General features: G+C 37.2%; 1 protein-coding gene across 1 annotated transcript in view; it reads left to right on the top strand.

Moving 5' to 3' along the window:
* The window catches only part of LOC149567726 (tetratricopeptide repeat (TPR)-containing protein), a 217,655-nt gene that overhangs the window by 47,943 nt on the left and 148,002 nt on the right, over positions 1–21,710 (top strand). The window lies entirely within an intron of this gene.

The following is a 21,710-nucleotide window of genomic DNA, read 5'->3' as shown; positions in this document are numbered from 1 at the left end:
GCAAATTAGTGAAATCAGAAAAGATATCATCAGGCCCATGGTTCCAATTCCCATCGATGAGCCTTTATTAAAGAAATTGGCGTCTGATGTGATAGACATGAAATAATAGTATCAGCAAATAGGTTGAGCTCAGTGGTATCAAGGGCAGAATCAAGGGATAACGCATAATCTTTTGCTCTTTCTACAAGACAAACAATCACGATGCTTGAAATTGTCTGGAGATGCATTGCATGATTTGGAAGCTCCCAAGCAAGATTATTAATGGTTTTTGGGTATCCTTTACAATGAGCCTGATGGTGACTCTATGCCAAAATATATTCAAGCTAGATCTGTTTGTGCCAGTAAGCTAAATATATTCAAGCATTCTTTATGTTTCTGGAATCAAGTGGTTCTAAAAGAGAAAATACTTCAAGAAGGGAAGATGCACAAAGAACATCCATGCGAGAACCCTCCAACAACCTGTTTTCAAGGGGCCACATATCATTTGTTTACTGGTGAGAATCAGGTCTCCCAAGTATCCATAGAACACTAGGATTCAAGGCTTTTTGTTGAGCACATAAACATTGACTGGACAATAGTCAGAGGAACACTTATCTGTGTTTGAGGGATCATATGAGGAACTGCACAAGAAATAGTGGACGAGTTAGGACTTGAGACTCTGGGATTTGAGAGTTCAAACATATGTTGAGATAGTCTCGAGAGGAGGGCAGAATCCAACCACCTCTTAATCTCGAGAGACTACAAAATTCTGGTCCTCTTTTAATAAAATCCTAACAAGTGCTCAAATTCCGCCCCAACATAAGGGCATTTCACGAGTCCAAGTTGGTGAAGTTAGTGGAAAATAAGAATGAAAGGTAAAATCTGTGGTCCTGCATTTTGTCACCACAAAATGTAGGTAATAGTATGGAACTTTTTAACTTAGTTTTGCATTTCCCTTAGTTTAATTCATTATTTAATTGGTTAGTATTGATCAATCATTCGATTCCGATTACTATAACGAATCCTTTTATTGAAGGCTTTCGTTAAGTCTTTTTAGTTTCTCTATTTTTCGAGCCTATGCTTGATTTTTGAAGCCTTCAACATCCTTTTTCTTGTTTTTGAATGTTTGTTTGTTGGGTTTTGGTCCTTTGGTTTTGTTCAAGTCATTGCTTTCGGTTTTCCCTTCGATTTGATCTATCTTAGGACTTAATCGGAGTTGGCAATCAAAAGATATGACCAATTTAGTGCCCAAAAAGTGGACCTTTTTGATGCAATTGCACGAATTAAAAAAATCATGTTATATTTTTAAGTTGACATTCACTTTTTGAAAATATAACATAAATTCACTTTATGTTATGTTTTTAAGTTACTTTATGATTTTGATTTTTCACTTAAAGTAACTATAGTGCACTTTTTGTTATATTTTAAAGTTGACTTACTTTTTGACTTTTCACTTAAGTGACTATATAAATTATATAGTTTGATTTAATTTTTGATTTTTAAATCAAATGCTCTAGTAAAGATTACTTTTAAAAGTGATATTTGCACATTATATTTTAAATATGATAGTGTAAATGTTATTTATGACCCATTTAAGTAATATCTCATCAAAAATTAAATTGACGTGCTTAATTCATCACTTAAGTTGTGCAAAACATGTCTACAAGCACATTTCATAAAAAATATGCAATTGCATCCAATAGGTGTGATTTTGAATGGAAATGCATGTAAATGCATAAAAAACATGCAAATGCATATTGCAAAAAACATGCAATCACACCAAAAAGGTGAGACATGCATATTGCAAGAATATGCAAACACACTAAAAAGTAGTTTTTTCCATTGAATGCATATTTTTGAAACATGTCAATGACACCAAAAGTTGCATTTTGCCTTGGAGGTTGTTTTTGAAAGTTTTAAAATGTGTAATGACACCAAAAAGGTGCGTTTTGCTTAGGAAACATGCATATGCATCTTGGAAACCCGTATTTTGACCAAAATGCATATTTTTCAAACATGTTGACATGCACCCAAAATGTGCGTTTGGGTAAAAGGAAGCTTAAGACATGTTTTTAAAACATGTATGTGCATCTCTAAAGTGTGTTTTTCTCTAACACATGCATTTGCATCTCAAAAACCCGTTTTCGCATTCCAAGGGAAAAAATGTCCATGTATGTTCTTTCTAAGAACATGTTTTTGCAAAGAAATCTTAGATCTCTTCATGAAATGTCTTGAAATCTCTTCCTCAAGAGGCGTTTCTGCATTTCCATGCATTTGGCATCCCTATCCATGTGGAAAATGATACATTTCAACCTCTTTTGGAGTCAGATTTGGGGTTTTTGCAAGCACATTTTGGCTCTAATAGAGGTTGTTTTGGCCTTTGATGGTGTGATGAATGCATTGAGGGTCATGTTTTTGCATTCTAAGATGAAAAAGCTACATGTAATGCCCTCATGAAACCATGTTTTTGTCAAAAACAGATTCTTTTCATGCATTTTGCCAAAAACAATTTGTGCTTTGGTGTTTGTTGACCACGTTTTTCGGCATATACATGAAAAACGCCTCATCTCTTGCTCATTAATCATTCATCATTGCAAGGTTGAAGAAGTCCAAGTTTGTTTGAAGATTTTCAAAGTTGAAGTTTCTTTATCCTTCATTTTTGGCATATAATCATCAAGCAAGTGGACATTTTCCTTCTTGCTAATTAATTCATGCTTATCTTGCTTATTTTATGCATGTTTTAGCTTGATGCTTTGCACTTGTTGATGTAGATGTCATGAAAAGTGCATTTCCCCTTTAAAAATGATGAAAAGTCTCATTTCTATGCTTTTGGTTTTTTCCCAAATTCCAAATTTGACTTTGCATATTGAAGTAGCTTGCTTGTTGACATGTTTGAAGGTATGTGTTTCTTTTGTGTTTGTTTTCTTGTTTGCTTGTTTTTCTTCATTTGGAAGAAGTTGCAAATTCTTTTCCAAGAGCTTGATCACATTTCATTTCACTCCATCTACCATCAACGAATGCAAGTGCATCTTTTCATTCCACCTCCATCATTACATGCCAAGGCACATTGCATCATTTCATTCCGTATCCCCCATTATACTTCATGAGCAATTTAATCTAATTTCCCATTTCATGTCACAACACATTGCATCTCATCTTTTGCATGCAATTACATGTAAACTCACTTTCCATTTACATTTACATGTCATCTCAGTTTCCGTTCCTCTTACATGTTACATATACATGTAATTCACTTTTCGTGCAATGACATCTTGAAAACTCGGTTTTGACTTAGAGACACTTTTGAAAAGTCAAAAGTTTTCATTTGCATGCATTCCACTTCCATGTCTTAAAGCATATTCATAGAGGTTCACTTCCACCTCGTATTCTCATCCTCTCAAGCCGTACTCCAGCCTTCACATATGCATGTTATCTCTTTTTAAGACCATCACATTAGGTCTTTGAAGTGTCTAATCTATACTTTGAAGCTTTGTTGTTGATCAAGAATTGACGTTTTTATGGAAGCAAAATCCTCTGATGATGTGTTCACATTTTGGAATTTTCACGTTGCAGCACAAGCACAAGGGATGCCCCCATCTGCAAGATTGAAAGACAAAATGAAATATCAATATGATAAGGAGTTGGCTCACACAACTCCATCCTAGGTTACATCTATTCTTGATAGTGTGTTAGATATGGAGATCGGGCATGTGGACATGACTGATTTCTTGCGAAGGGTAGAAGCTCCTGTTAGTCATGAAATGAAACACATCAAAAGGAGTAATATTCATTTGGTGTCCACATTTCCCATGGCTGCCCTGGAGCTGAAATTTGTTATTGGATGTGTAAAGCGTTTCAGTCCGAAGTCAAAAACCATCAAGGATGCTGATGGTAATGTTATTATAAGCCTTGTTCTAGAGGTTATTGAGCAGTTTTTCAAAGTGCCACAGAGTGCAGAGTGCAGAGTGTGTGGATTTGACCAAAGAGACATCTTTGGAGATATGGAATGTGAATAAGGGAAATTATCAGAAGTATGTTAATCTATATTGGTTGGATTCCAAGTGAAACGATTTTTCAAGATGGCCAAAAACCATTCACAAATCTAGTTTCAAGCTAGAATACAAAGACCTAATTATCCTTCTCAGTAGGATATGTGGTCTCAAGGATTCTAATGATTTTCAACCATGGATGTATAAGTTCATTTTTCAAATCATTGATAATAAGGAACATATCTTTTGGGGAGAACTTATCAGCACTGCATTGTGTCAGTAGTTGCTCAATGTAGGAACATCGGCACCATTATACATGAATTCTTATCTTGTCTATATTAATGTTGCTATGGGATCTTTTTCTGGACTTTCAACCAAGGGAGATCGTCTTCAAATTCCATTTTGGGAATACTATGATCGAATTACTTTGACTAATTGTAAGTACCATTACAAAAGAGTTCAGGATGCATTTTTTGGACATTTTCGGTGTTTGTTTGATAGATAGTTGTTTGTTAAAAGGGTGTCTGATGAAGTGTGGGACAAGGTTAATCAGTATGGCCGTTTTTTAATCTAGTTTCCAACTTTTACTTATTTAAGAGTTGGGTATTTCAAAGGAGAACCATGTACCTTACCTAGGTATGCTACTGACAGGATCATTTTAATGGAATTGGCCAGACAACTCATGGAGGTTCAATTTGATCAACATGCTTTGCATAGACCAGGTTTTGGTATTTCTTCTGCGAAACCCCTCGTAATTGGTGATTACATGATCAATACTGTACACAATGCAAAAGCCATGGAAGCAAAACTTCAATTGATCACTGTAATGTCTCCTACTTAATGTGACCATCAGGGTCAGTAGATTAGCCTATGATGGGACCTTCCGTAGGCTAATGAAGTGATTAGGGAGCTCATTTGGTAGTATTTTTAGGAGTTACTATTTTTAGTAAGTCAGTGGAAGTCAAGTGATATGGAAATTTCCAATGTTCGGCTTGGTGGATTTGGTTGAGCTCTTTCCGACAAGCTATCATATATGGTATTCTAAGTTCAAGTCTTATATGATTTTAATGCCGAAGTTAATTTACTTTATCATAAAGTGATAATTAAATAATAGACTTATCAATTAAGTCACTTTATTATAAAGTTGTTTTAAAAAGTTGTTTCCCATTTATCCCACATTGCTTATGCAAATGAAGTTGACTTCCTTGAGGACTTTTTATTCTCTTGGCTGGAATGAGTTGAGGCATGCTTGGATGATATTACTATTATGCTATTGGATTTCTAGAAAATCTAATTGTTGGGCTTGGAGGACAAAACCCCTTTTTGCTAGCATTCTCTTCGCTGTTGAAAGACACAGTCGGGAGTACTATCGGGTGTTTTCATTCAGGAAACACAGTAAATTTAATTGTTGGGCTTGGAGGACAAAACCCCTCTTTGCTAGCATTCTCTTCGCTTTTGAAAGACACAAGTAGGAGGATTATCGGGTGTTTTCATTCATGAAACACAATGAGATTTATTGGTGATTTTACACATAATTTAAAAGCTCTGAAGTTCAGGTTATGTAGCCGTGAATAGTGTTTTTGCTACAGTGCCTGTGAATAGTAATTTTGCTACAGTGCGCGTGAATAGTGTTTTGTTACAGTGTGCGTGAATAGAGTTTTTGCTGTAGTGCGCGTGAATAGTGTTTTTGCTGCAGTGCCGTGAATAGTGACTTTGCTATAGTGCGCGTGAATAGTGTTTTTGCTATAGTTCCGTGAATAGTGATGCTACAGTGCATTAATAGTGTTGCATTGAGTTCTTTTGCCCACTCTTACTGTTTAAAAGTTGGGACGCTGTCATTTCATCTGCAGATCACTACTTCTAGGTTCCTTCCATCATACTGTTCATTTTAGGCATTGTAATTGTTAAATACCAGTCTAAATATTTGTTGCAGCTTATAAGGCAATTGTATGTAAACATTTCTTATGCAAAATCAATATTTTATCAGCAAATACGGAGGTTCTAGACTTTGCATATTTATTGTTGTATGTTGCTAAGTGTTTATCAAAATGCCATGTTGAAAATAACACTCTAATTGATAATACTTTGTAGTCTGCAAGTCTCCTCAAAAAAAAAAAGAAAAAAGAAAAAAGAGGGGTGGTTATTACAGTGGTATCAAAGCTTTAAGTCCTGCCATCCTGTGGAAGCCTTATAGGGAATTTGGAACAACCGGATAGAGGGAAAAGTGTTTGATGAAATGTTAAAACACTAAAGTCACAAATAAAACAGGTTAAGAATGTATGTTTGAGCATGCGATAGAGGCCATTTACTCCTGCCATACCAGAGCAAGACAACAAAGATTATGACTCACAGAGCGAGTAGTCTAGTTCATCTGTGTAGGTGGACATAGAATCCAGTCATATAGACACAAAGGAGATATTCTTTGAACAAGACAACAATATGGGTGACCGAGATGACAAGAATATAGGACTAGGCAGAGGTAGGAATGCCGGTCCTGATCAGGAGGAGGTAATGTTCAAACGGTTACTAGGTACATTAGAGGAGGGGCAGCGTATGCAACAGGAGCAGAATAGGTGAATGGATATGACGTTGCAGCTTATGGCTAGATAGATGGGCGTCAATATTAATCCAGGTGATGCAAACAATGGAAATGGGGGCAAAGATAATAATGGAGGCCGAGGCAACAACAATGGTCCTGAGAATAGCATTAATGGTAATAATAACGGACATGGCAACAATGGGAATGAGGCTGATAACTTTAGACATGTTGCACGCCCAGCTCGAATAGTGAGATTGAGACCTCTTCTACCCACCTTCCCACCCAGAGATCCGGTTCAACTAGTAAATGAACTGCAGATTACCGAGTTACAGGATCAATTCAAGAGCGACTGGGAGGCTAGTGGATTGGAGTTCTAGGCAGATATTTCCCTCAGAGATGACATGGACGTAAGGATGAGACACATGCCTAGAGCAGGAGGGAGGAATCAAAACATTGAGCTGAGAAAGAAAGTTGGAAAACTTTCTTTACCGTATTATGATGCTTCAGGGAAGATGACTGCACGAGCTTGGGTGCAGAAGGTAGATACATACTTCCAGTGAAATCCAATGCCTGAGGAGGAGGCTATCAAGTATGCAACTATTCATTTGGATGGTCCAGTGCATGAGTGGTGGCATCATGGCATGGTAACCATGGGGCATAATCAGATCACATCTTACAAGGAGTTCACGGAGAGACTCATAGAAAGATTTGATACCAAAGATCCTGAGCTACAGTTTAAAGAGTTGGCACAACTCAAGCAGTGGGGATCAATTGAGACATACATTAGTGAATTTTAGAGGTTAGCTGTGTTAGTTATAGATATTTCAGAGAGGAGATTAGTAGTGCTATTTATGGATGGACTCTCAGTCCCTTAAGAGGTTGGGTCAAGGGGCATGACCTGGCTACATCACAGGAGGCCACCAAGAAGGCTTGTGACTTAGCACCTTCTTTTAGGAGCATATTTCAGCATAGGGATTCACATCTGAAGAAGTATAAGGAAAAGGACAAAAAATCTTTTCACAAGCATGCTCAGCCAAAAAGGGATAATAAGTTGGACAATGACACCTTGAATGAGTTGAGGAAGAAGCTATGTTTTCATTGTAGAGAGCCTTGGGATTTATCTCATAAGTGCCCTCTCAAAGCTAAGGCAAATCAAATCGAGTATTTTTTAGTGGAGGAGTCATAGTCAGAGGGGAGGAACAACACTCTGATTCAGAGGAGAGTAGCACTCCAGAGGAGAATGACATTCTTAAGGATGATAGGTCGTTGGCACGGTTGATGGGGGCTCAAAAGGCAATCACATTTAAGGTCAAGGGTACTATCTAGGGGCAGAAAGTGATTTCTCTCTTTGACACTGGGGCTACACAAAGTTTCATTGATGCACGGTTGGTAGCTACGAGAGGTTTATAGACAGAGGAGCATGTTGGGTTTATAGTTATGGAAGCTAATGGTGACAAATTATTATGCACTCAGAGGATATCTAATCTTCACATCAAGTTTGGAGATGGCTATGAGTTCTATGTAGTAGCCATGGGAGACTATGATGTCATCCTTGGCATGACATGGATGGCATCGCTAGTTGAGTTCACACTCAACCTAGCAAAATTGGAGATGAGATTCCAGCATGAGGGCAAAACTATTGTACTCAGAGGACTTTCAGATGGTAGTTGCAGGGTAGTCTCCCTGAGGAGAATGTAGAGACTATTTCAGCATAATGGCAGAGTGGGCAGCAGAATGTTTCACTATGCCAGCTTCATGGGAGCCACAGGGGAAGAGTCATCCACTAGATATCCAGGGGATACTTGACAGGCACACTAAAGTATTTGGCGAGATTCCACATGGGGTTCCTCCTGACAGGGGGATAAAGCATGTTATTGAGCTCGAGGAAGGAGCCAAACTAGTTATGATTACTCCCTATCGTCATCCTAAGAAACAAAAGGATGAGATGGAGAAGGCAATTAAGGAGTTGTTGGAGATGGGGCACATTAGGCCTAGCAAAAGCCCTTTTGCTTCAGCAATAGTTTTGGTAAAGAAGAAGGATGGGACGATGCGCATGCGCATCGATTATAGGGAACTGAATGAGAAAACAATTCAAAACAGGTATCCCATTCTTAGGATTGATGAGCTAATTGACGAGCTGCATGGGGCATGCTTCTTCACCAAAATTGATTTATGATCCGGATACCATCAGATTCAGATGAGAGTAGAGGACATCGAGAAGACAGCCTTCCGATGTCACTATGGCCACTTTGAGTTTATGGTTATGCTATTTGGGCTAACCAATGCACCCCCTACATTTCAGAGTTGTATGAACTAGGTATTCAGGAGGTAGTTGAGGAGATTCATCTTGATCTTCTTTGATAACATTTTGGTCTTCAATAAGACTTCAGAGGAGCACATACAACATCTAGAGGAGGTGTTATCCTTTTTGGAGAGAGAGTTGTTGTATGCTAAGGAATCTAAATGCGAGTTTGGCATGACCGAGCTCCTTTACTTTGGGCATATCATTAGTGCAGATGATGTTCGAGTTGATCCCGAAAACATTCGAGCTATTGTGGATTGGCCTACTCCCACAAACCTCACACAACTTAAGGGGTTCTTTGGTTTATGTGGTTTTTACGGGAGGTTTGTTAGGGGATTCTCATAGATTGCCGCACCTTTGACGAATCTCACCAAGAAGGGGGCCTTCACATGGATAGAGGCAGCCCAAAGATGTTTTGACCACTTCAAACAAATAATGTCATCTTGTCTGGTTCTAGCTCTGCTTGATATTATGAAATTATTTGAGCTTCAGTGTGATGTTGCAGGAGATGGGATAGGGGCAGTATTGATGCAGGAGAGACACCCCATTGCTTTCGAGAGTAGGAAGCTCCGAGGAGTTAAGAGGAGCTATTCTATCTACGATAGGGAAATGTTGGTCATAATGCATGCGTTGGCCAAATTTCAATCTTATTTGGTAGGTGGACGTTTTGTGATCAAGACTGATCACAATAGTATTAAATACTTCATGGGCTAGCATGATCTTAATGACCGACAACAGAAATGGGTTACCAAATTGCAAGCTTATGACTTTGACATAGAGTTTGTCAAAGGTAAGAAAAATGTGGTGGTTGACGCTTTATCTCGGAGACCTTATGTGCTCTAGCAGAAATTTCAAGAGATTGGAGAGATCGTATTGCAACGGAGTATGTAGGAGATGATTGGGCTTTTGTGGTAGTTGCAGGCACCATTCAAGATGACAGGTATGCGGCGTTGGATGGGTTGATAAGATTTTAGGATAGGATTTATTTGACCCCTACATCATAGTTTAGAGAGGAGATTCTGAGGGCATTTTATGATGCACCTATTGCTGGGCATCCAGGCGTCTTCAAGACCTATAGGCAGATCCGAGAGCGGTTCTCATGGAGAGGGCTCAATAGCTGGGCATCCAGGGGTCTTCAAGACCTATAGGCAGATCCGAGAGTTGTTCTCATGGAGAGGGCTCAAGGATGATGTTCCGAGGTATGTCAGGGAGTGTGTTGTTTGTTAGCAGCATAAGGGAGAGCACACGTTTCCTGCAGGTTTACTACAACCCTTGCTCATTCTGGATGGGAAATGGGAAAGCATTTCTATGGGCTTCATCACTGGTTTACCACAAGTGCAAGGGAGAGATTGCATCTATGTGGTGGTAGATCGCTTGACGAAATTTGCTCACTTCTTTGCTATTCCATCCACTTACACAGCAACACGGGTGGCAGATCTTTTCTTCAGAGAGATATTCAAGTTGCATGGTTTGCCTAGAGTCATAGTCAGTGACCAGGATAGTAAATTTATGAGTGTTTTTTGGCAAGAATTGTTTAGGTTGTGTGGTATAGATCTTACACCCAACACTAGTTACCATCCACAGACAGATGGGCAGATGGAGATTGTGAATAAATGGGTGGAGGGAAACAAAGAGCTTGGGTCAGATAGCTGCATATGGGAGATTACTGTTATAATACCACTTATCATATGTCTCTTAGCATGACTCCCTTCATGGCACTATATGGTTATGAAGCACCTAGCTTCATCGATTTAGTTTTAGGGGACAACAGAGTGCCCAAAGCCAAAGACTTATTGCAGGATAGGACATCCTGAAAGAGCTCAGGGAGAAGATACAACAGGTTCAGAATTAACAGAAGTTGTACGTTGATCAGCACAGGGTAGAACACAGTTTTGAGGTAGGGGATATGGTCTACTTGAGGCTACAATCATACAGACAGTCATCGCTCAAGAAAAGTGGAGCCGAGAAGCTGAAGCCTAGGTTTTATGGCCCCTACAGAGTGTTTCACAGAGTGGGTGTGGTCGCCTATGAGATTGAGCTTTCGGAGGGCAGTGGAGTACATAATGTGTTTCATGTGTCGAGACTTAAGAAAGCCATTGGTCAATGAATTATGCGTTCTGCAGATTTGCCACTGTTGGATGAGGAGGGTAAGCTTGTGTTGGTCCCTGAAGCTATTCTGGATACCAAAGAGAGGACTCTTAGGAATAGGGTAGTTAAGGAATACTTGGTTAAGTGGAGAAACCTGCCAGAGGAGGATGCTACTTGGGAAAAAGAGCAGGTATTGCAGCATCAAGAATTGAGATTGTTTGAGGACAAGCAATTTCAAGGGGGGCAGACTGTAATGTCCCCTACCTAGTGTGACCATCAGGGTCAGTAGATTAGGTAATGATGGGAGCTTCCGTAGGCTAATAAAGTGATTAGGGAGCTCATTTGGCAGTATTTTTAGGAGTTACTATTTTTAGTAAGTGTAATAGCTGGTTTTATACTAACTAACTTCAACATTTATCTAACTGAAACATATTTCATATTCACATGACATAGAAATCATTAACGGTTTAAAAGTCTAAATTCTAAGTCTACATTACTTTTTAGCTGTGAATAAATCTGATCTAATTTTAATTTACTGAAATGAAAATGTAGAATTAAAATGCTTATGAACACTAACTAAATTTTAAGAAAATATCTAACTTTTTAATAAATGAAAAAAACTTGTAGCTTGAAAGGAAAAATACTAAACTTTTAGGTTAAGTAGACATACAGTTTTTAGTTGTAAGACTTTCTAGATTGGCTGTCCAAGCTTTGGCTTTGGTGAGAGGAGAAGCATTATCATAGGCTTAACCTCCCAACTGCGAACCTTTTTACTTATCCCCACAGGTTCTAAATTAATAGAACGGTTCTCTCTACCCCGAGGTCAGGCATGGGACGTTCATTGATCAAGCCATCGGAGTAATCAAGTGAGTTGAGGTCCCAACAGCTATTCGGAAGAATAACTGAAGCATCAGGACAACAACATGATCAATTTGTTGTGGCAAGTCTGCCTATTACCACCCTGGCCAAGGATTTCAAAATGTGGGTTTATAACCCGATCTCCACCACTCAGCTTGATAACTAATTTCGAAAGTGGAATTTGTATGAGCCAATTTTATTAGATTTAATTTATATAATAATGGTTACTGATTTCATTCATGTATTTTCTTTTATAGGTTCATCTACACCTCCTCACCATAACAGGCCATCAAGTCGGTGACTCTTTGGTGCTTGAACATTTGTCTTTAATAGTATATCTTGCACCTTCATTACCTCATTCTAGCATTAGCCGGGTGATATCCTTGGTGCTCTCAGTATTGTTTATCAGTTATTGAATCACATTTTCAGAGATTAAAAAGTAAAGTTTTTAAATGAAAATCTTCAGGCATTACTCATATAGATTGGTACACTTAATTGTATTCTGCTCTTTCAAGACATTCGATTGAAAGAAATTGCTTTGGACAAATGACTAAATTGAACTAAGGTACTTGCTTGTTTCAGTTCACGTGAGTGTAAATTCAGACTTAAGAAGAAGGATACAGATATTCTATTGAGGATGGCATATTATAACATAGCATGGAAAAGATTTAAATAGAAGTGGACTTAGCTGTGCAAGGTAAAATGAAAAGGAAAGAAAAGGTAAGGCACCATCTTACGTAACACACTTGTTCTAACATAGCATGGAAAAGATGTAAATAAAAAGTCGACTCAACTGTGCAAGGTAAAAAGAAAGGAAAGAAATTGTAAGACACCATCTTACATGACACATTGGTTCTGCAGTTGTATTTGCTGTTACTGTCTCAACGCCTCCTTCCTAGATTTTCATGGGAGTGCAACTGATTGTGGGATGCAAAAACGATAAAATTTGGGTGCTGTTGGCACTATAACAAAGCAAGGAAACTTGATGAAAGTTTTCCAAGGAAAGAAGTCGGATATCTAGGTATATGGTGCCAATACACGACAAAGCTCACATAAATATATTTTAAGCTGACCTTACGGCTTCCTTGCCGTTACAAGAATTCATTCAAATTCTTTTATCATTTGGTTAAAAAGAAAAAATAAGAAAAGAAGAAAAATTGAAATGAAAAGGAAAGATGAAGAGTCCATGTATTAATATTATTATATCATTTTGGTTAAGTTTATAAATATGGATTTGCAAGGTGGCATTATTGGTTTAATAATTCTAATGTAATGGTGCCACTTTGTATTTATTTATTTATGATCTTAATTGAGAGAGTAAAATAATCTTAAGTGATATTATTATTTAATAAATTTAATAAAGGTAAGAACTTTGTTTATTTTTATAATTATATTGTTTTTAATTTTTAATTTTAGCTCATGTGATTTTCCACCAAGAAATTTATTGTCAAGTCCTAATAATCTTGCCAGGGCGACTTTTAGGTCAAACCTGTCATTCCTGATGATTGAATCTTATGACCATCTCATTCCGATGACCTCATTTTGTAATGCTTCCCCTCTCTCTCCGGTATTCATCCTGTAAACATTTTTAAACAACATTCTCGCCAAAATATCAATTCAAGATTCGTAATTTGTTAAACAAAATCATAAAGTGATCGTTAGGAAATTTCATTGTACAATGGCTAAAATTAAGTAATTCCAATTCACATGAACACAACAACTATATTTAACTGACTAGTTTCCTTTAATAATCAAATCGATGCAACGGCTATAATTAACTGATTCAATTTCACATGAACATGAAGAAATAAATAACGACTATAACTAACATGATATAACAACAGTTATAATGAACTAACTCGATTTCACATGAACATGAAAAATTAATTTGGTTCAACGGCTATAAACAGCTTAACAATTTTAGGGCAAAAATTGGGATGTAATAATAAGTCAGTGGGAGTCAAGTGATATGGAAATTTCCACAGTTCGGCTTGGTGGGTTTGGTTGAGCTCTTTTCGACAAGCTATCATACATGGTATTTTGAGTTCGACTCTTATATGATTTTAATGCCGAAGTTCATTTACTTTATTATAAATTGATAATTAAATAAAGGACTTATCAATTATAAAGTTGTTTTAAAAAGGTGTTTCCCATTTATCCCACATTGCTTATGCAAATAAAGTCGACTTCCTTGACAACTTTATGTTCTCTTGGCTCGAATGAGTTGAGGAATGCTTGGATGATATTACTATTATGCTATTGGATATCTGAAAATCTAATTATTGGGCTTGGAGGACGAAACCCCTCTTTGCTAGCATTCTCTTCGCTGTTGAAAGACACAATCAAGAGGATTATCAGGTGTTTTCATTTAGGAAACACAGTGGGATTTATTGGTGATTTTACACATGATTTAAGAGCTTTGAAGTTCAGGTTATGTAGTCATGAATAGTGTTTTTGCTACAGTTCCTGTGAATAGTAATTTTGCTACAGTGTGCATGAATAGTGTTTTGCCACAGTGCGTGTGAATAATGTTTTCGCTACAATGCGCATGAATAGTGTTTTTTCTACAGTGTCGTGAATAGTGACTTTGCTACAATGCGCGTGAATAGTGTTTTTGCTACGTTGCTGTAAATATTGCTACTACGGTGCATGAATAGTGTTGCATTGAGTTCTCTTGCTCACTCTTGCTGTTTAAAAGTTAGGATGCTGTCATTTCATTTGCAGATCACTACTTCCAGGTTCCTTCCATCATATCTTTCATTTTAGGCATTGTAATTGTCAAATACTAGTTTTAATATTTGCTGCAGCCTATAAGGCAATTGTATGTAATCATTTCTTATGCAAAATCAATATTTTATCAGCAAATACGGAGGTTCTAGACTTTGCATATTAATTGTTGTATGTTGTGAAGTGTTTGTCAAAATGCCATGTTGAAAATAACACTCTAATTGATAATACTTAGTAGTCTACAAGTCTCCTCAAAAAAAAGAAAAAAAGAAAAAACAGGGGTGGTTATTACAATCACATTGAAGAGTTTCAAAGCCAGATTTGACTTTGATTATAAAGCAATGAATTCTCAAATTAAGAGGGCCTTTACTCATGTTCATCATATAGAAGATGTTTGGATTGATATGCAGTCATAGTTGGATATGATGAAAATCGATTGCTGCAGATTGACTTTGCAACAGATCTTTGATCTTAATATGCTCGAGATCCCATCTAATTTCCATGTGGAAGATGATGGTAATGTTCTTGATCCAGAATATCATCAAGCTGGTTTTGATAAACGATGCCCTTTCCCTATTCAATGATAGCAAAAGGAAGGTACATCTCTCCTTGATTTGGCAAACACCAACAAGTGGTTGAAAATCAAAGGTCTTAAAAGGTTCAATTCAAAGTTGCGTTTGGATTGTGGAAGTTTTAGTCCTCTTGGAAGGAAGTCACCATTGGAAACCACAGGTAAAGATGGTGATTCCTCCTCTGATGTAAAGAAATCTCTCAAATTCAAGTTGAAGGGAGGAAAGTGATTCAAATCATCTTAGACCTTTGAACCAGTTCAAGAGTTAGAGGAAGAATCAAACGAAGAACTTAATGAAGAAGATGAAAAGGAAGAAGGAGAAGTCATGATCATATCTCCTGTGAGACTTGCACAAACTCATGAACCATCCATGCAGGAAGCGCATTGTTTGGGTATGATAGATGATGATATGGATTCATTTTCCACTGTTTTCACAACTTCCATCCCAACTTCATAAGTCAATACATTGGCTCTTCCTATATCTTCAACAACTCCTCCCATTTCAATGGTTGAACAATGTGAACATTTGGGGAATGTGTTTGAGGATTTTCCAACTCTCATAGAAGGTCAAGTTTATCAACTTGATACATCCTTAACAAGTTTTGACTTGTTCATGACAAAATCCTCTTATCATGCCCCTATGAATTCAACTGTGCAAACCGAATCTTGCTTGTCACAACGGAGATACAATCAACATCAATGCCAATGGTCTCCACTGTACTGCTTCCACAGATGAAAATTTTAGTTTGCTTGCATGGTTAAGCAAGAGCACAATGAAGAGAAGGAAGGTAGTCGTACCCCCGAATGATCTTCCTATTAAGAAAACTAAGTCCAAATCTTTGAAAGATAAGATTGTTTCAAGGATCCTAGTTGATTAAGAAAAGACCAAGTTCATAGAGGTTGCTGAGCCATTGGTGGATAAGCCTATTGGAGACCTTACGCGTTCTGATTATAAGTTCACCAAGGTATAGATCAGAAAGTAGTCACAACTGGGTTGCTTATAGGATGCTCAAGATGCACTTGCCAATGTATCAAAGAGCAATCATGAATTATGGGAAAAGAAAAATCAGCTCAAGTAGGAGGTTGCTCGCTTAAATGAAGTTATTCGACAACAATCTTCACAAAATGTTGTTGTGTCTTAGACATCCAGGGAAAGAAAGATAGTAGAAGCTGCAAAGTCTTGAATAGGAGTAGTCATTTCTGAAGGAGTTCAAGCTATTATAGATACTATTAAAGTCCTTAGGCATATCAAAAACATGGATGAAATGGAACACGAGTTGATTTCTTCTTTGATTCAAAAAGCTAACGCTTTGAAAGGGATTCTTAATGACTGGGATGAGATTGCTAAGTTTGATCTAGATGCCATGGTTACATGTGACATTCTTCCATCTTGTGAAATGTTTTATAGATGTCATGGGCTCATAGGTTACAAGGAGGAGACGCTGAAAAAGCTTGTGACAAAGTTGCAAGCAAATTTGGAAGATTGCCAAGCAATAGAAACAGGAATCACATGTGACTTAGAGCAAATGGGATGTCAGATTCTTGATGAACACGATAAGTTGATTACAATTGAAAGGACGACTTCAGAATATACAATCAGTGTTAATGCTGATTTATATTCTGATGATTTCAGTTCTCATACAATGAATAGATTTGTTCTATACAAGTCTTTAGCCAAGCATCTATGAGATTCCTTATCATCAAATTCCAAAATCGTGCAATCAACATATGCATATGCAGTAAGAATAAAGGCAATATCAAAGATAATGGAGATTTTAGATCTTCCTACAGTGCGTGATGTCATCATCAAATTTAGGGCACTAAAGAACAATCTTTAAGATTGTTATTTTTTTTTTTCTGTTTGTAGATCAAAGAGGTTGCATTGCATGGAATTATGTAATTACTTGTAATGCTAATTGCATGTGTAGTTACATGTAATCCAATAATTTCTCTTCTAGTTAGACTCGATCAAAGTTGGTTGAGTTGCTCCCACTTTTTCCTCCATCTTTTTCTCAACTCCTTTTCCTGTATAAGGGAGTGTTCTCTTATTGTAAAATCATCTTTTATTGTATGCAAGAGAGTTTTGGAGAAATTGTGCAAGCATAACTTTGATTGTGTAGCACCATTTTGAAAGAAAAGTGAATACAAAGAATCACTTGAGACTCAACTTTGATTGAGTGAGATTGTTACCTGTGCAAGTTAGAAGCTTTGATTGTAATTTGCATGATTCACATGTTGTTTTGCATTCCTGATAATTGAGTTTAAAAAAGAGTTAGAAAGCAATCAGATTTGAAGCTTTGACTGGGAGTGGTTGTAAAGATATATAGACTAGAAGCTTTTTCTGTAGCTTATATCTCTTTCTTGATTCACAAAATAATTAGGATATCTTTACTTCTGGAAGTTTTCGTGCCCCAATAGTAAAGCTTATTGATATAGAATTACGACCGGACTTAGAGCCAAATTAGTATACTTTCAGCTAGCCTTTGAGTTAGTGTTGGTTTATCAGTATCACCCTTTCCAACTATTAGATAGAAGTGTAGTTAGAGATTTCACATTGCCCATTACTCGCTCCACAGGTAAGTGGATTCTTTCCTGAAAGTTAAGAGGAAAGGATATTGGTAACATCCCTTTACAAAATCCGTCAACTTCTTGCTTACTTTGAGTTGATCCAAGGAATGGTGAGAAGGGGGAGCCTTCCCTTTAAGGTAGGAGAGATTTTGTCTCACACGTTGTGGCTAGTCATCCTATTTTGCGACTGGATTTTACCCAAAACTGTCGGTTGCAAAATATCCACCCAACAAAATTGATGAAACCTTGGAGAAAGATAGTCATATTTTAGAGCAAATTATAAATTGAAATTGGTTGGGGATGGATTTGATCAACTAAAGATGCAAAATCACAATGAAAAACCACAAAAAATGAGCCTTTAGAACAAATTTGAAAGCATACAGTAAGAGCTGGAAAAGCTAAAAAGAAGATTGGAAAACAAAATAAAGTCAATTAATCCTGACATAGGGTTGTAATCTGACCTTTTGTTGAGATTCCCAATCTTGACACCAGGTTGTTATCTTGACACTAGGTCTTTATCTTGACACTAGGTTGGAACCTAACTTCCTGTCAGGAATCTGAATAGTTTTGGATGCTGAAGAATTGTGAATTCTTTTCATCTTATGCACTTTGAGTTGGTGACTATTCATGCCAATGAATCGTGCCTTAGTGTCTGGATATTAATCTGCATTTTGACAAGGGCTTGTTTGGACGTTTGTGCAAGTAATTCCTCTGATTTTTCCACAATCAATCTGAGGTTTGGAAGGAGTTTTTTCACAAGGAGTTGATTCAATATTGCTGTCGGCGTTTTGGATTATAAATGGCTAACAGGATTAGATATAATTCTGTTGTTAAGAGCTGCATTTGATGCCTATATATCTGCACATTGGGTGGCATTGGGGTTTGTGGTGGCAACGTGGAGTCTCTACCAGCTGCGTCCAAATTCTTAGGAGCGATTTTGAAATTTCCTCAGGGCTGCGTTCTCATTCTAGGTCCGTTTCTGCTGCATATTTATTGAAGTCTAGTTCGTGATCCTCCCAAGACAAATCTGAAGGTCAACGTTGCCTTACCAGGCTCTGTGATTTATGGGATATATTGTGTGCATTGTACATATATACATGTAATTGCATAATAAATTAAGGAAATTTGAAGTTTGCAATTTAATTCTTATGCTTTTTTTTTTTTTTTTGATAGGTAAAAGGCCATGAGGTCTCTTCTTATGCATTGTTTTATTCCTCTCAAATTCTGGAAAAAACCCAAAAAAACATATATTTCCAAAATACGAAAAAACACAAACTTTCAAAAACATAATTTTTATTTTCTTCAACATAGATAAATTGAAAGCCAGCAGGGCTCATTACAGTATTTTGTTTCTTCCATGATTTTATTCTACATTCCAGCTCCTCGTCAGCCACCAACTTAGGCCAGCAATGCTTATCCGTATTTCCCACTTTTCTTAAATAGCTTAGCAATTAGATAATTGCTGACCCCTCAACCAGAAACATGCCCGGCTCTGCCAAAAGGATCTCATAAGGAACCCCTGACTTGACCTTGAATAAATGTTGAGTAAAGTGGGACTTGGAGAGGTCAGAATCTGACCACTCCATGTTGCACTTGGAACTTCATGCCTCTGTTTTCTGCCAGCTTGTTGATTTTTTCAACTCAACTAGAAATTGAGGGTGAAAACATGCAAAATTGTAAGGGATCTCATATCTATTTCTGAAGCTTAATGCATTTTTATCTCTTGTGTTTTGCTTGGAGAAAGGGTGAATGAAGATGCTCAAAAGCAAGGTGTAGTAATGAAAAGATCAAGGTCAGGATTTCAAGCAAGAGGGTGGTTCAAGGTTAAGGATTAAACTAAAAATTGCAAACTCCAAGAGCGAAATCAAGGAGGAGAGTGATTGAATTTGCAAGCCTACAAGTGAAAGAGATCATCACCAACTTGAATTTTGTTCGGAAATCCAAGTTCATTTTGAAAGATTCAACTACATGAAAGACTTCATCTCTTCAAGAATGTCAAGGTCAAGAAGCCGAAAATGAGAAAATCTTGAAGAACAAGGATGAAAAGTTTGTGAAGATGAAACAATTTACATGGCAGCACCATCAAGCCAAGGCTGGAAAATGTTAAGTTTCAAGACATTTTCCCGTCATCAAAATATACTTATCATAAGGTAAGCATGCTAAGGTGGCACCCATTCATCTTTAGCCAATCAAAAGGCTCTAGTTACTTGTGTTCAAGCATAGTCAATCAGGTTATACCAAGTGTACATGTGAAGTCCACATCATGCCTCTACCTATTATATTTTCTCATTGGTACTCAAAAGCACTGTAATTTTCTTATTGGCTCATAGGTTGGTGCCTTAATAAAATTGGATGAACATTTCGTGGTTGTAGCAATTACATAGGTTAGGGCTTTGTTGGCTAAATCCTTGCCCTTGAGCTTGATTCATTCTTGGTATTCATTGTAATTGAACAACTATAAACGGCCAAGGCCTTCTTATTTGTAACTCATTAGATTGAGGAGATTAGATTAGTTTTATAGTACAACTGGAGGAGACTTGAAGTTGTTTCCATAATACTCTTAAAGTAATTACTTATTCATTGTTGGCTTTCGTGGTGGATTACTCGTGTTGCTTTGGAGTATTGCATGGTTTGTACATTTCCTCACTTAGAACATGGTTTTATTACATGTTGATTAGAAGTAGTTTAAGATATTTTGGATGCATCTCTGGTGAACTCGCTTATACCAAACCTCTAGTTGCCTTCTGATTGTAAGTTTCCTTGTGTGGTCTAATGACATATTATTGAACTTAACTTCGATTATTGCTTGCATATTGATATGCATTGATGGATGGTGTTAATTGAATGGTGAACATCTTACATTTTTTACCTTAGAAGATCACGCTAGGTTGGTTGATGTTGATGGCTAAACTAATTCTAGTAGCGACAAAGACATTCACAACCTCTCGCATTCTAGGAGTAGAAAAGCTTTTAAATCCCTTATGTAATGCCCTAATTTTTAACAGGTTCTTGCAATTGGCTTGGTCAGTTATATGACCCTCGTGAGCTGATAGTGAGATTTGAGGGTCTTAGTTGCAGAGTTATTAGGCTTTCTAGTGGCCTATGGGGAGTTTTGGGTCTGTTTTGAGGGACTTACTATTAATAGTACGTCAACAGTTGGTTCTAATGAGCTCAGTTGAGTTAGAGGAGTTGAGTGATGCTCTCATTTTTTATTTCTGGCATTTGGTTTGTGCTCCAAGAATCTTGGAGGGAGCATTTTTTTAGTAAGTCACCTTGTTAGGTTTATTCATCATTCTTCTTCATCAGGATCACTCGTGTTATATTTTGTTTTTGATGCTTTTTTCAAGCATTTTGGCAGACGGTGAATTATTATTATTATTTAACTAAATATGCTAATGTTGCTATTTTTGCTAGTATTGTATGTTGGCCAACTTAGTATCATAACTCGTTGGAACTAGGTTGAAAAGTTTTAAATCTTGGGCATAAGAAACAACAACCTTGCATGTTAGAATATCATGATATGGTTGAAAAGGTTGTTTTTGGGAGCCAAAAGGAAATTAATAAAATTATATTATGTGCCTAAGTATAAAGCAAAAAGGCTTTTAAGTGAAAGGTGTGTAATTGAAGCTAAGTTGCATAATGGAGATTATAAATATGGCTCCGTTTATGATAATTGATGATCCATTTATCTATTGATTTTATTTTATCTCTTGTGAGGGTTCTTTAGTCTTTTTTTCAATTCCCTTGCTGATTAAGGGTTTGAATTTGAGTTATTGGATCTTCCATTTCTGTATTCCTGTTACTTGGAAGAAATCAATTGTTGCCGAGGTATAGCAATTTGTGTTGGCTTCTTAATCTGTATCCTCTGTGTCTGAGAAGTCTTTGTGCAAGAATCAGTTGAGCTTTGCAATTCAACTGAGGGAGATTTTGAGTATTCCTGCATTGGAAAGCACCTGCGCTTTCTAATAGAGGGCTCAATTGTGTATTGTTGACTGCCATTGACTGGAAATTGGGAAGCAATTCATGTCATTAGGAGCCTGCAATGAAATTACAGCCCTGCGTTTGCAATTAAGAGGCCTGCAATTTCCT

The sequence above is a fragment of the Cupressus sempervirens genome, chromosome 3 (assembly GCF_028749045.1).
Source record: "Cupressus sempervirens isolate cs-2001-9-10 chromosome 3, ASM2874904v1, whole genome shotgun sequence".
NCBI lineage: Eukaryota > Viridiplantae > Streptophyta > Pinopsida > Cupressales > Cupressaceae > Cupressus > Cupressus sempervirens.
The sequence above is the reverse complement of the archived record's forward strand: the minus strand, read 5'-3'. Positions and strand labels throughout refer to the sequence as shown.